At 44.8% G+C, this 13,272-nt stretch overlaps 1 protein-coding gene and 1 long non-coding RNA gene across 6 annotated transcripts in view; one reads left to right on the top strand and one right to left on the bottom strand.

Moving 5' to 3' along the window:
* The window catches only part of LOC117367295, a 37,173-nt gene extending 34,053 nt beyond the window's left edge, over window positions 1-3,120 (bottom strand). The window contains exon 1 of the long non-coding RNA XR_004540725.1: window positions 2,987-3,120. This is a non-coding gene — a long non-coding RNA (uncharacterized LOC117367295). The remainder of the gene's footprint in view (window positions 1-2,986) is intronic.
* Window positions 1-13,272, top strand: part of HMGA2 (high mobility group AT-hook 2) — a 370,719-nt gene that overhangs the window by 20,902 nt on the left and 336,545 nt on the right. The gene's annotated exons all lie outside the window — the stretch shown is intronic.

Genomic DNA, 13,272 nt, shown 5'->3' with positions numbered 1-13,272 from the left:
TAGATTAGAGACATTCAAGTATTTGAAACCATAAACATTTTTCTGAAACCTTCTATAATGCACTCACAGAACACAAATATATTTCATCCTTATGTTGTAACCAAATCGGTGTCATTCCATCATTTAGTGGAACAATGGCTATCCATATATAGTGTGACCGGGTAAGACCTGGACTGGATTAGCCAGAGTCCTGACCTGGGTCATCCAAGCCTCAGCTGAGCAGTTGAATGAGGCACGTAGGGTAGAGGGGTGTCTGTATCAAATTAGAAAGGTCCAGCAAAGGTGTTTAGTGTGAATTATTATGGGCTACTTTTACGAAGCCGCGTTAGTGGCTTTATTGCATGCATCTTTTTAGCGCGCGCTAACCCCGCGCTAGCCAAAAAACTACCACCTGCTCTAGAGGAGGCGGTAGCGGCTAGCGCAGCCGGCAAATTAGCGCATTCTATTACGCGTGTTAAATTGCTAACACGACTTCATAAAAGGAGCCCTATGTCTTTATTTTCTGGCTTATACTTTGGTGAAGGAAAAACAAAATGCTTAGCTTTATATACTGAGACTTCAATCCAGGAAAGCTCATTTAGGTTTACAGTAGTTAGTTTAGGCCAATAAGAACTGAAGAGAAAGAAAAAAACCCAAAAAACATGAGGAAATTAATTACCAAAGTGCTTAGTGAACAGAATAGTTTTCAAAGACTTATGAAAAAAAGGAAGAGAGAGAACATCTTAGAAAAAGTGGAAGATTGTTCCAAAGTTGAGGAAACTTGAAGGTCAAAGAATTGCCAAAAATCTTGGTTCCTTTGATACCTTTGCTAGGACAGGATAATTTGAGTTGTTGGTTACCCCTTGTGAAAGAGAATCTATAAAGATTCCAGGATAACAGAACTAGGGGAGTGAAAATGCCATGAAGAATTTTGAAAATAATACAAGCACATTTAAACTGGATTCTGAAAAACACAGGAAATCAATGAAGACTATGAAGCAGTGGTGTCACATGATCAAACTTATGCTTCCTGAAAATAGAAACATAGAAACATAGAAATTGACGGCAGAAAAGGGCCATAGCCCATCGAGTCTGCCCATACCAATGACCCACTCCCTGATTCTTACTCTCCTATAGATCCCACATGAATATCCCATTTTCTCTTAAAATCTGACACGCTGTTGGCCTCAATCACCTGCTGAGGCAGCTCGTTCCAATGATCAACCACCCTTTCGGTGAAGAAGTACTTCCTAGCATCACCTTGAAATTTCCCTCCCCTGATTTTCAGCGAGTGTCCTCTGGTTACCGTGGGCCCTGTAAGACTGAAGATATCATCTTTCACCTCTATACGCCCCGTGATATATTTAAAGGTCTCAATCATGTCCCCCCTCTCTCTTCGCTCCTCCAGTGAGTACATCAATCTGGCAGCTGTATTCTGGACCAGTTGCAGTCTAGAAAGGCAGGTTTTTGTAATGCTAAGATAAATGACATTACAATAGTCAAGATGAGATAAAATAATTGACTGAACTAAAATAGAGAAGTGGTGTTGATGAAAATACGCAAATTGAAAAAGCATTTCCTGATGACAGAATTAATCTGATCCTTGAAAGAAAGCGAGGAGTCAAGAAAGACTCTCAGAATCTTAGCAGAAAATTCAATTTGTAAGGAGGAACTAGAAGCCAATTTTACAGAACTAGGCAAATAATCCAATTTTGGGCCTAGCCATAATAATTTTGTCTTAAATGCGTTCAGTTTCATCCGAACGGCTTGGGCCCATAATTGGAGTTTCGAGACACAAAGGTTAACTTTAGATACTAAATTGATAGTATCCGGATCTCTCTCTATCAGTATAAAAGTCACTGCATAAGTGAATAAGGTTTTGCAAGTAGACAACTTGAAAGTATTAAGGGTGGTCATGTAAAGATTAAATAATATTGGGGAGAGTGGAGATCCCTGAGGGACTCCACAAGAAAGCTGCCAAGAGACAGATGAATTACCTTCAAAATTCACAGAGTAAGAGCGGTACAAGAGGAATTTAGAGAACCAATCCAAGGCTACTTGGTGGAGACCTATATCTGAAAGTAACTGAAGCAGAATGTCACGATGAACCACATCAAATGCTGCCGATAAGTCAAATTGAAGTAAAATAGAGTATTTATTTTGGAAGTGAATTTGTTGGATTTTAGAGAGAAGAGAGATCAGTAGAGTTTCAGTACTGGAATGGATTCCATGTTGATATGGCTGAAGTAGAGAAAATCTTTCCAGGTAATCAGTAAGATGACTAGCTACAATTGATTCTAATGTTTTTGTGAGTAGGGATATATTAGCAATTGGGCGATAATGAGAAGGAACAGAAGGGTCTATATCAGCTTTTTTTAAAAGAGGGGAGAGTGTTATTTGTCCCACAGAGTGTGAGAAATAACCTGTTTCCAGAGAAAAATTAAGTAATGCAGTAAGCCAAGTAATAGCTTGGGAAGGTGAATTGATGAATAAGTAAGATGGGAAAGGATCCAGTAAACATTTACATTTACTCATCCTTTCACATAATCTAAGAACTTGCTCTGATGACTAAACAGCTTGTTAGCCCAACCAGGCTCCACAGTTGTAGAATTTACAATCTGGCAATTTTCACCCAAACATTTGCTTTCAATTGGCTATGCTCTGCCAGTGCTTATTACAAAAACAAAAGACCAAACTTTCAGTATCAAAGTCCTGGAACCGGCTGGGACTGCTCAGCCTGGTTCTTTCACAGTATTTCTGTTTGTGCAATTTCAGAACACAACTATTCCAACTCTTCTGTTAACTTCCATTTAATCAGAAGCAGGGATTCCACACCCTTCTGTTATTAGAGTTTGTGAGGCAATTCCACCTTCCCAGAAACACCATATGATTTCCCCAAGCTTTTATTCAATAAGCATGGCTTCAGGCAACCAGAATTCTATAGGTTCAATTTCATAATCATTTGTATACATTTCTTCTGGCATTTCTACATCCAAAACAGTGTTACCTTCAGAAGAATGCTGACAAGATTCAAACCTGGGATTTTCTCCCTGTTTCCTGTAGGAAATGCTGGTCTCTGGCTTCTGACTCCTGGTTTGCACTGGTCTGCCTCTTTCCAAGGGTTCAGGCAGGCTGAAGATTGGTGGCTGCCTCTCTGGCCTGGAGACCACACCCTTTTCTCTAGACTTGTGCTGATTGTCTCTAGAAACACCTGTGGTTCTCTGGTGCTTTACTAATGATCCTAGATAGCTTCCCTGCTGACTAGCCCTGCCCCAAGCAGAGCTGATTGCAGGAGCTAATCCCTTTGTGGGTTTTGCTATCATTGGCCTAGTGCCTGCTGGTACTTGTAATTCTTTGCCTTTAGCATTCCCTATACTAGAACTAGGCAAGAATGATCAGGCCACTTTTGGGCTGCCTTTCACTGGGGATAAATTCTGCAAGGCAGATTCCCTAACCTGCCTGTTTCTAGTAGCAGGTTTAGGGATAGTTTTAGAGCACTGCAAGGTTTCTTCCAGCATGACAGGACTCTCCCTGTCACAATATATATATATATCTTCTACTATAATAAAACGCTAAGTGCGCATGCGCACTCTTACCTGCGTGTTCCCTGATCTGTATGTCCGTGGCAGGTAAGAGTACGCATGCGCGCTTAGGGTTCTATTCTAACGACCGGCGGCAGGTAACACACCGCGACTCCCCCCCGGCGCCGACCTTACCCAGCACATCCGAAACCCCCGTTGACCCTCCCAGCCGAACCTCCCACCGCGAGACTAACACAAATCTCCCGGCTTCAGCAGTGTCTGAGGCACAGTAAACACGCTGCTTCGCGTCATTCTACTGGCCTGATTTCCTCTGCCGCGTCCCTGATGACATCATCAGACGCGGCAGAGGAAATTAGGGCAGTAGAAGGACGCGAAGCAGCGCTACTGTGCCTCAGACGCTGCTGGAGCCGGGAGGTTTGTCGGCTGTCTAGCGGTGGGAGGGGCGGGTGGGAGGGTCAACGGGGGGTTCGGATGTGCCGGGTAAGGTCGGCGCCGGGGGGGAGTCGCGGTGTGTTACCTGCCCCGGTCGTTAGAATAGAACCCTAAGCGCGCATGCGTACTCTTACCTGCCACGGACATACAGATCAGGGGGTTTCGGGTGTGCCGAGTAGGGTCGGTGGGGGGGGGGGGTTAAATGGAAACGTGCTGCTCAGGGGGATGTGATGGAGGCAGGCAGGCTGGCATCGGGGGGTGGGGGTGGGACAAAGTCTGGAAGATAGTGATAGGGACATAGGAAGGAGGCACTGGGGGCACTAAGGACACGGGAAGGAGGCACTGGGGGCTCTAAGGACATGAGAAGGAGGCACTGAGGGCACTAAGGACATGGGAAGGAGGCACTGGGGTCACTAAGGATGTAGGAAGGGGTACTAAGGACATGGGAAGGAGGCACTGGGAGCACTAAGGACATAGGGAGAGACACAGACAGAAAAAATGACAGACAGATAGGCAGCGTCCAAGGCGAGAGAGACAAAGAAAAAAACCAGACAGACAGACATTTACTCTAGCACCCGTTAATGTAATGGGCTTATACACTAGTGTATGTGTATATATGTATACACATATATATTTTGGTCTGTTTGGGGTTTGTTTGAGGTACAAACTCATATAATGGTGATATTGATTTTTTTGCACATTCATGAATTTATGTTTTTTTTTTCTTGCAAAGTACAGCTGAAGATTTAAGAAAGATTTGTTGTCATTGGAGCTTAGCTATGCATAAACTTTCTGTATTAAATTTTGCACATATTTTTTCACTCTGAGGAGAGTGTAGCATAGTGGTTAGAGCTACAGCCTCAGCTCCCTGAGGTTCTGGGTTCAAACCCTGCGCTGCTCCTTGTGGGGCAAGACACTTAATCCTCCATTGCCCCAGGTACATTAGATAGACTGTGAGCCCACTGTGACAGGTAGAGAAAATACTAGCGTTCCTGAATATAAACCACTTAGGCTATAAGCGGTATATAAATACTAAAATAAATTAATTAAAATAAAAATATGTTTACAGTACATTTCTTGTAATTTTTTGGTTTTATTTTGATAGTAAGGTTTGGTTGTTTGAGCTAAACGTAAAGATGCTAGTTTTGTATTTTGCTAATTTTTAAGAATAGTTTGTTCTTGAAACAGTTTATGCAGGGAATTTTGATTTTGAATAGTGATGAGTGTTTTTGGATATGACAGCTTTAATCTTCCATGTACATTCTGTCATTAGATCATCAAGGAGTAAATGGAGCACTCAGGGAGGACAAGGCCATAGTGGAGAGACTAAATGAATTCTTTGCTTCAGTCTTTTGTTCCAGACATAGTATTTGAGTGATGATGCAGAAGAACTGAAAGAAATATTGGTGAACCTAGAAGATGTAAAAAGCTAAACTGACAGCAAATCTTCTGAAGTTTAAGTTTATTAGGATTTTATATACCGCCTATCAAGGTTTTCTAAGCGGTTTTACAATCAGGTACTCAAGCATTTTCCCTATCTGTCCCGGTGGGCTCACAATCTATCTAACGTACCTGGGGCTATGGAGGATTAAGTGACTTGCCCAAGGTCACAAGGAGCAGCACGGGGTTTGAACCCACAACCCCAGGGTGCTAAGGCTGTAGCTTCAACCACCGCGCCACACACTCCTCCTGAACTGGATAGTATACACCAGTGGTGTAACCAGCTCTCCAATTTTTTATTTTATTTTTTTGGGGGGGGGAGGCAAGGGTGAATTGTGGGGGAACACATTCCTCTTCTCCCTCTCTCCAATGTGCTTGAAAACATTAAACAAATACTTTTGCTGGCAGAAATGCCTAAGAAGCCCTGCTAACCAAAGAAATGCAGTGCCCAAGCTGCTCCCAACATCCTTGCAGTGCTTCTGTAATGCAGAAGTTGGTAGCGTGTCTCCCCACCAATCCCAGGACTCCTCAAGCAAACTTAGAATATTCAAGAAGTCCCAGCATCAGCTGCAAGAGGCACAAAATGATGCCACGGTAAACATTGAAATCCGTAACATAGGCACACTTTCATAATGTTACGATGAAAGGGTGCCTATGTTGCAGAAAACACTCCATATGGGCAAAAACACGCATGCATGCTGTGCCTGCCCTCACAATGTTGTAATCACTGTCAATAGAAACTGACCTTTTAGCATTTTAATGGGGTTCCTATAGTGGGAAAAAAATGTGCAGCGCTATATGTGTAATGGCACCAAACCTGTAATGCTATCTATATTATATTAAATTAATTTATTTTAGGATTTATATACCGCTTATAGCATAAGTGGTTCACTGTCAGGTACTCTATCTATCCTGGTGGGCTCACAATCTATCTAATGTACCTGGAATGGAAGGACTGTCCATATGAGTAAAGGCTTAAGGGCTCTTCAGCTTGGAGAAGAGATGGCTTAATGGGGATATGATCAAAGTATATAAAATATTGAATGGAGTGCAATGGGCAAACATAAATCGATTTGTTTACACTCCATGAAATTACATAGTGGTACATTTAAAACAAATAAGAGAGAATATTCTTCACTCAGCATATAGTTGAACTCTGGAAGTGTTTGCTGGAGCAAGTGGTAAAAGCAGTTGATGTAGTTGGGTTTAAAAAGTTTGGACAAATATCTGGAGGAAGAGTCCATAACTATTAAGGGAGACCTGGTTAAAGCGCTGCTTGTCCTTGGGGTTATATACCATGGAGTCTTGCCACTTTTTGGGACTCTGCCAGATACTTGTAACCTGGACTGGCCACTGTTAGAAACAGGATACTGGTCTGACCCAGTATGGCAAATCCAACTGTATGTTCTAATGTTCTTATAGAATTTAAATTCTTAAAAATTAAAGTGGGATTCTTTGGGGGAAAAATAGTCTGTGTAAAGATGAGCTGTTTTTTTGAACATTGAAGTCTTGATGTTGTTTGAGTTTTAAATCTATGTAATATCCTTGGATATAAAATGGAGAATGAACATGTGTGAGAATTACCACCTTTTGAAGACTATTATTTTGAAAGCACTTGTTCTAATTGGATACCTCTTGTAGTTAGACTTGTGAGAACTACAACTTATAAAGTATTAGTTTGAATGTATATTTAATAATTTTTTTTATCATGTAGTGTTTTGTGTTACTGTGTTTGTTTTCTAATATGTTACTATGTTGAATAACAAAGTGGAATTTACTGTAGTGTATGTGAATTTAAATGAAACTATAAAAAAAAAAATAGTATTGTCACTTTTCGAAAACTGGGATCTCTCTTTATATTTTGTTTTTTTATAGGTTCATGAGCCATTGAAAGCTCATCCTTAGCAAGATTTATGCTGCAATGAAGTTCAATTTTTAATAGCAGCAGACATACTTCAGTAATTTAACTATAAAATATTCTTTAAAAAAAAAAAAATTTAGGTATTTATATATCACCTATCAATTAAGCGATTTGTAATCAGGTACTCAAGCATTTTCCCTATCTGTCCTGGTGGGCTCACAATCTATTTAACATAGCTGGGACAATGGAGGATTGAGTAACTTACCCAGGGTCATAAGGAAGAACATGGGATTTGAACCCACAACCTCAGGGTTTATATACGAGGCTTATATATGAGGTTTATAAGTCATGGCAAATATTTTTTTCTCTCAAAAATGTGCCAATATTGAAAATCTAATATATACTTTTGAAAATGTGTGACATGTACAGTGGTGCCTCACACAACGAACTTAATTGGTTCCAGGAGCAAGTTTGTTATGCGAAACGTTCGTTATGTGAAACGCGTTTTCCCATAGGAATACATGTAAAAAAAAATAATTCGTTCTGCAGCATAAAATATGCTAAGATGACATAAAAAAAGATAAATTTTTGGTTATTATTTTTATTTAGATACATCTAAAAACATAATTGTTTTTTAAAACAACACACATTTTTTAAATTTAAAGACAGACTAAGTAGAGTCTAATTTTACAGTGAGAGAGGGCAGAGTCTCAGCGGCAAAAACTGGGACTTAACTGTTCATTTTTTTTTTTTTCTACCGTGTTTCCCCGATGATAAGGCAGGGCCATCAAATAAGACAGCCCCCCCTTTTTAGAAAAAAATGTAAAATAAGGCACCCCCCCGCAAATAAGCCACCCACCGATACCTGCGCTTACCCGAATCGGGTGGTACGGTGGGTGACTCCGTGTGGTCCTTGGCACCCCCGACACGATCGGGGCAAGAGGGAGCTCAAGCCCTCTTGCCCCCCCGACTCCCCGACACGATCGGGGCAAGAGGGAGCCCAAGCCCTCTTGCCCCCCGACTCCCCGACACGATCGGGGCAAGAGGGAGCCCAAGCCCTCTTGCCCCCCCGACTCCCCGACACGATCGGGGCAAGAGGGAGCCCAAGCCCTCTTGCCCCCCCCCCGACTCCCCGACACGATCGGGGCAAGAGGGAGCCCAAGCCCTCTTGCCCCCCGACTCCCCGACACGATCGGGGCAAGAGGGAGCCCAAGCCCTCTTGCCCCCCCGACTCCCCGACACGATCGGGGCAAGAGGGAGCCCAAGCCCTCTTGCCCCGTCGATTCCCCAACTCCCCGACAATATCGGGCCAGGAGGGAGCCCAAGTCCTCCTGGCCACGGCGACCCCCTAACCCCACCCCGCACTACATTACGGGCAGGAGGGATCCCAGGCCCTCCTGCCCTCGACGCAAACCCCCCCTCCCCCCAACGACCGCCCCCCCCAAGAACCTCCGACCGCCCCCCCAGCCGACCCGCGACCCCCCTGGCCGACCCCCACGACACCCCCAACCCCCTTCCCCGTACCTTTCTGTAGTTGGCCGGACAGACGGGAGCCAAACCCGCCTGTCCGGCAGGCAGCCAACGACGGAATGAGGCCGGATTGGCCCATCCGTCCCAAAGCTCCGCCTACTGGTGGGGCCTAAGGCGCCTGGGCCAATCAGAATAGGCCCGGGAGCCTTAGGTCCCTCCTGGGGGCAGGGCCTGAGGCACATGGTCGGGTTGGGCCCATGTGCCTCAGGCCCCGCCCCCAGGAGGGACCTAAGGCTCCCGGGCCTATTCTGATTGGCCCAGGCGCCTTAGGCCCCACCAGTAGGCGGAGCTTTGGGACGGATGGGCCAATCCGGCCTCATTCCGTCGTTGGCTGCCTGCCGGACAGGCGGGTTTGGCTCCCGTCTGTCCGGCCAACTACAGAAAGGTACGGGGAAGGGGGTTGGGGGTGTCGTGGGGGTCGGCCAGGGGGGTCGCGGGTCGGCTGGGGGGCGGTCGGAGGTTCTTGGGGGGGGGCGGTCGTTGGGGGGAGGGGGGGTTTGCGTCGAGGGCAGGAGGGCCTGGGATCCCTCCTGCCCGTAATGTAGTGCAGGGTGGGGTTAGGGGGTCGCCGTGGCCAGGAGGACTTGGGCTCCCTCCTAGCCCGATCGTGTTGGGGAGTCGGGGGGGCAAGAGGGCTTGGGCTCCCTCTTGCCCCGATCGTGTCGGGGAGTCGGGGGGGCAAGAGGGCTTGAGCTCCCTCTTGCCCCGATCGTGTCGGGGAGTCGGGGGGGCAAGAGGGCTTGGGCTCCCTCTTGCCCCGATCGTGTTGGGGAGTCGGGGGGGGGGCAAGAGGGAGCCAGGCGGAGAGAGGGCAGTTAAGCGCAGTGCCTGCGCGGAAGGATGCAGCTCGGGCGACTTCGTTGTGTGAAACGAAGTTCGTTGTACGAATCAAGACATAAAGTTCGTTGTGCGCAGCGTTCGCTGTGCGAGGCGTCCGTTATGCGAGGCACCACTGTACTTCTTAATGTGGCGGTCTCTAGTGGGGAGAAGCAAAAAACATGACATTTGAAATCATTGCTTTATTATGGCATACAGTACAACATGAGCAACAAAGTACAAGTACAAACTGTTTAACTGTTTACAACCTTCAAAGCAGTCTCCCAGGTTGTCTTGTGTGTCATCCAATTTGTGAGGGAAACACTGAATGCACAGTATTACATGTTATTTTTGCAGTACCACCGGCCTCGTGCACTATGGGAGAAACCTCCAGAATTGTTGCACAGCGCCATAATGCTACATGACAGTGCTACAGCTCACACAGCAGTCAGTTGTTTACAATGTTGGGGTATGGGAGACTACTTTGAAGGATGTTAACCGTTAAACATACTTACTCTCAAGCTGATTGTATGCTTGGTTTAGTGAAACAGCTAACATTTATTACTTGTTTCCTAAATAAAACAATGATTTCAAATGTCATGATTTTTTTGTTGCTTCTCCCCTACCAGAGACCTTTGCACTCGTCTCTCATCTGGTGGCAATATTAAAAAGTACATGTCACATACGTTCAAATGTATATATTTAGATTTCTAGTGCTAGCGCATTTTTGAGAGAAAACAAATAGTTGCCATGACTTATAAATCAACTCTTGTATAAAAATGTAATACTGGAAATGTAGACCTACCAGTGGAATTTATTGTACAAAGTAAGCACTCCTTTTTGTGCTGATTTCGCAGTAAGACAATATCCCAGCGAATCTTAAATTAGGACAGTAATTCAAATGGAGAATTTAAGTGATATCTATAAAGATTCCCCAATCACTAGCATTATTAACAAACTTTGTCCAAAACATGGGAAAAACACTGCCCTATAACTTGATAAGCACAGAGAAATTGGTGAATCTAGGTGAAAAAATTAAAAAGGTTTGCTGGAGTATAAAACACTTAAGTCTAAAGTTTGTGGGGCTTTGATCAAATCATTTTAATCAAACAGCACTTGTAGGACATTGGAAGGCTGCATGAATAAAAGTACTAGAAGTAGAAGGTGCATGGAAGCCTGAATATGATCAAATTGGCTAATAATAAGCTGGTAATCAGATATTTGAGTCTGAATTGTCTCCAAGCCATAGAACACATTTATTAGCCTTGCTGACCTAACCATAATTCCTTTTCTGACTTGCAAAATTGCAGTGGGAGTTCTCTAAAATAAAATAACAGGTTGCAACCAGCAGTGACCACTCCCTTGCAAGGGGGGAAATCATGTTTTCGGTAAGGTTTCCGGTTGGTAATAGAAAGCTCCAAGTCAGCAACCTAACCCGACATGACCTGGCAGAAAATTGCCACTGCAAATTTACTCTAGTGATGGCCCACTATTGAAAAAGATGAGGTTGTAATGTCACTGCAAAGGGGACTAAGCCCAGAATATCTGTCAATATTTAAATCATAAGTACAACTCGTTATGCTCTTAACATTTTTAGACTGTAATATGACACTTTAGAAATCAAGCTTACTTTCAATAGGAACATGAATTACTCTGGAAAGTCAAAGCATTATTATTATTTTATGTCCTGCAGTTTTTACAGAAACACATACACAAACTGTCAACTGTCTAGGCCATGGAGGAGTAACATGATCTCTTCAGATGGTTAAGCACTCCACTCTATTATTCCAAGGAATCACTCATTCACTTTTCCAATGATCAGATCCTCTAGCAGCAAGGATGGGTTTAAATCAAGTGAAAGTATCGCTGGAAAAGTTAGAATAATATAATAATGTGTTCTGTGCCTGCTATATGCTATGTCATAGGTGTTGGAACCGGGAGGGGAGGGGCACAGGGGCTGTGGCCTCCCCAAAAATTAGCACTCCTGCCATGTCCTGTCCTGTGCTGTCCGTCCTCTGCCAATCCTTGGTGAGCCAGAGGTGCAGCAGGCAGGAGTGAGCTTTCCACACTCCTTCCCTACTGCTAACCCAGTCAGTGATGGCTGCTGTGAAATTCTGTTTCTTCAGCTGCTGAGCAGCAATGAGCAGGAGCACGCTTTGGCGCTCCTGTTAGACGTTGAGTGGCTTCTTGATTGACTCTTGTGAATTCTCGTGGTTGAGTGATTTTTTCCCGAGTTAACGCAAACAGAAGCTCTGGAGACAAATTCTCTCTCTCTTGTAAATGCAAATTGACTGCTTGACATTACCTTCAGGTGCTGGGCTCCAAGACAGCCATGCTGGAGGTTGTCCCCTGGGCCAGGGCTCATATGTGATCTCTTCAGGATTCCCTTCTGTCCCAGTGGTTTCCATAGAGACATCCTCTTCATCTGCATCTCCCTTGGGCAGGATCTGTGAGGATCAGCCTACGCTGGTGGCTTCAGGATAGCCCTTGTTGAAAGGCATGCTTCTCCAAATCTCGGACTGGATGACTCTCACTTAGTTCAAAGCCAGTGGACTCCCCATCAGAGGAAGTGTTCCATAAACAGTCTGGAACTCCAAGTCATTCGGCTGGCCATAAAAGTTCTGGAAGATGTCCTAGAGCAGGGGTGCCCACACTTTTTGGGCTTGCGAGCTACTTTTAAAATGACCAAGTCAAAATGATCTACCAACAATAAAATTTAAAAAAAACACAACGCACACTGTACGCATAGAAAATGTTAATTACCATTCCTATTCCAGGGTTTTTCAAAGAGGTCAAAGCAGATGACTCTATGCACTATCACCTCAGTAACAACCATACAAAAATAGACAAATATACCCCCCTCCCTTTTTACTAAACCACAATAGCAGTTTTTAGAGCGCAGGGAGCTGCGCTGAATGCCCAGCGCTGCTCTCGACGCTCATAGGCTCCCTGCGCTAAAAAACTCTATTGCGGTTTAGTAAAAGGGGACCTTAGTGTAAAATATAGACAGCAGATATAAATTGAGACACATTTCGATCACTAAATTTAAAATAAAATCATTTTTCCTACCTTGTCTGGTGATTTCATGAGTCTCTGGTTGCACTTTCTTCTTCTGACTGTGCATCCAGTCTTTCTTCCCTTCTTTCAGCCTGTATGCTTCCTCTCCTCCACACCTCATTCCCTCCCCCAACTTTTCCTTCCTCTCCCCTGCCCTTTCTTTCTCTCTGCCTCCCTTTCCTTTTTTTCTGTTTCTCTTCTTTCCTTCTGTCTCCCTGCCTGCCCTTTTTCTTTCTCCCTGCCCTCCCCCAAGACACTGCCACTGCCATCGGGGACCCAAATTGCCATCGGGGACCAGGACCCAAACCGCCACCAATAACAGGCCCGAAAGCCGACGCCGCCCCAACCTCTCCCTGCTTCGGCCGACCAGCATCGCGAGGAACTGTTGGGGGAAATGCTGCCGGGTCCTGCCTTCGCGGAAACAGAAAGTAGGCAGGACCCGGCAGCAAGAAGAGGAAATGCTTCATTTACTTGTCTCCCGCCTTAGCCCGTAGCGAACGCTTGCTTCAGGGCTCTCAACATGTGCGTGTCGGCTTCCCTTCTCTCCCCCCCCCCGGACATAACTTCCGGTTTCGGAGGGAAGAGAAGGTAAGCCGGAACGCACACGTTAGAGCC

Source organism: Geotrypetes seraphini, chromosome 9 (genome assembly GCF_902459505.1).
Source record: "Geotrypetes seraphini chromosome 9, aGeoSer1.1, whole genome shotgun sequence".
Classification (NCBI taxonomy): Eukaryota; Metazoa; Chordata; class Amphibia; order Gymnophiona; family Dermophiidae; genus Geotrypetes; species Geotrypetes seraphini.
This window is presented reverse-complemented; position numbering and strand designations above follow the sequence as displayed.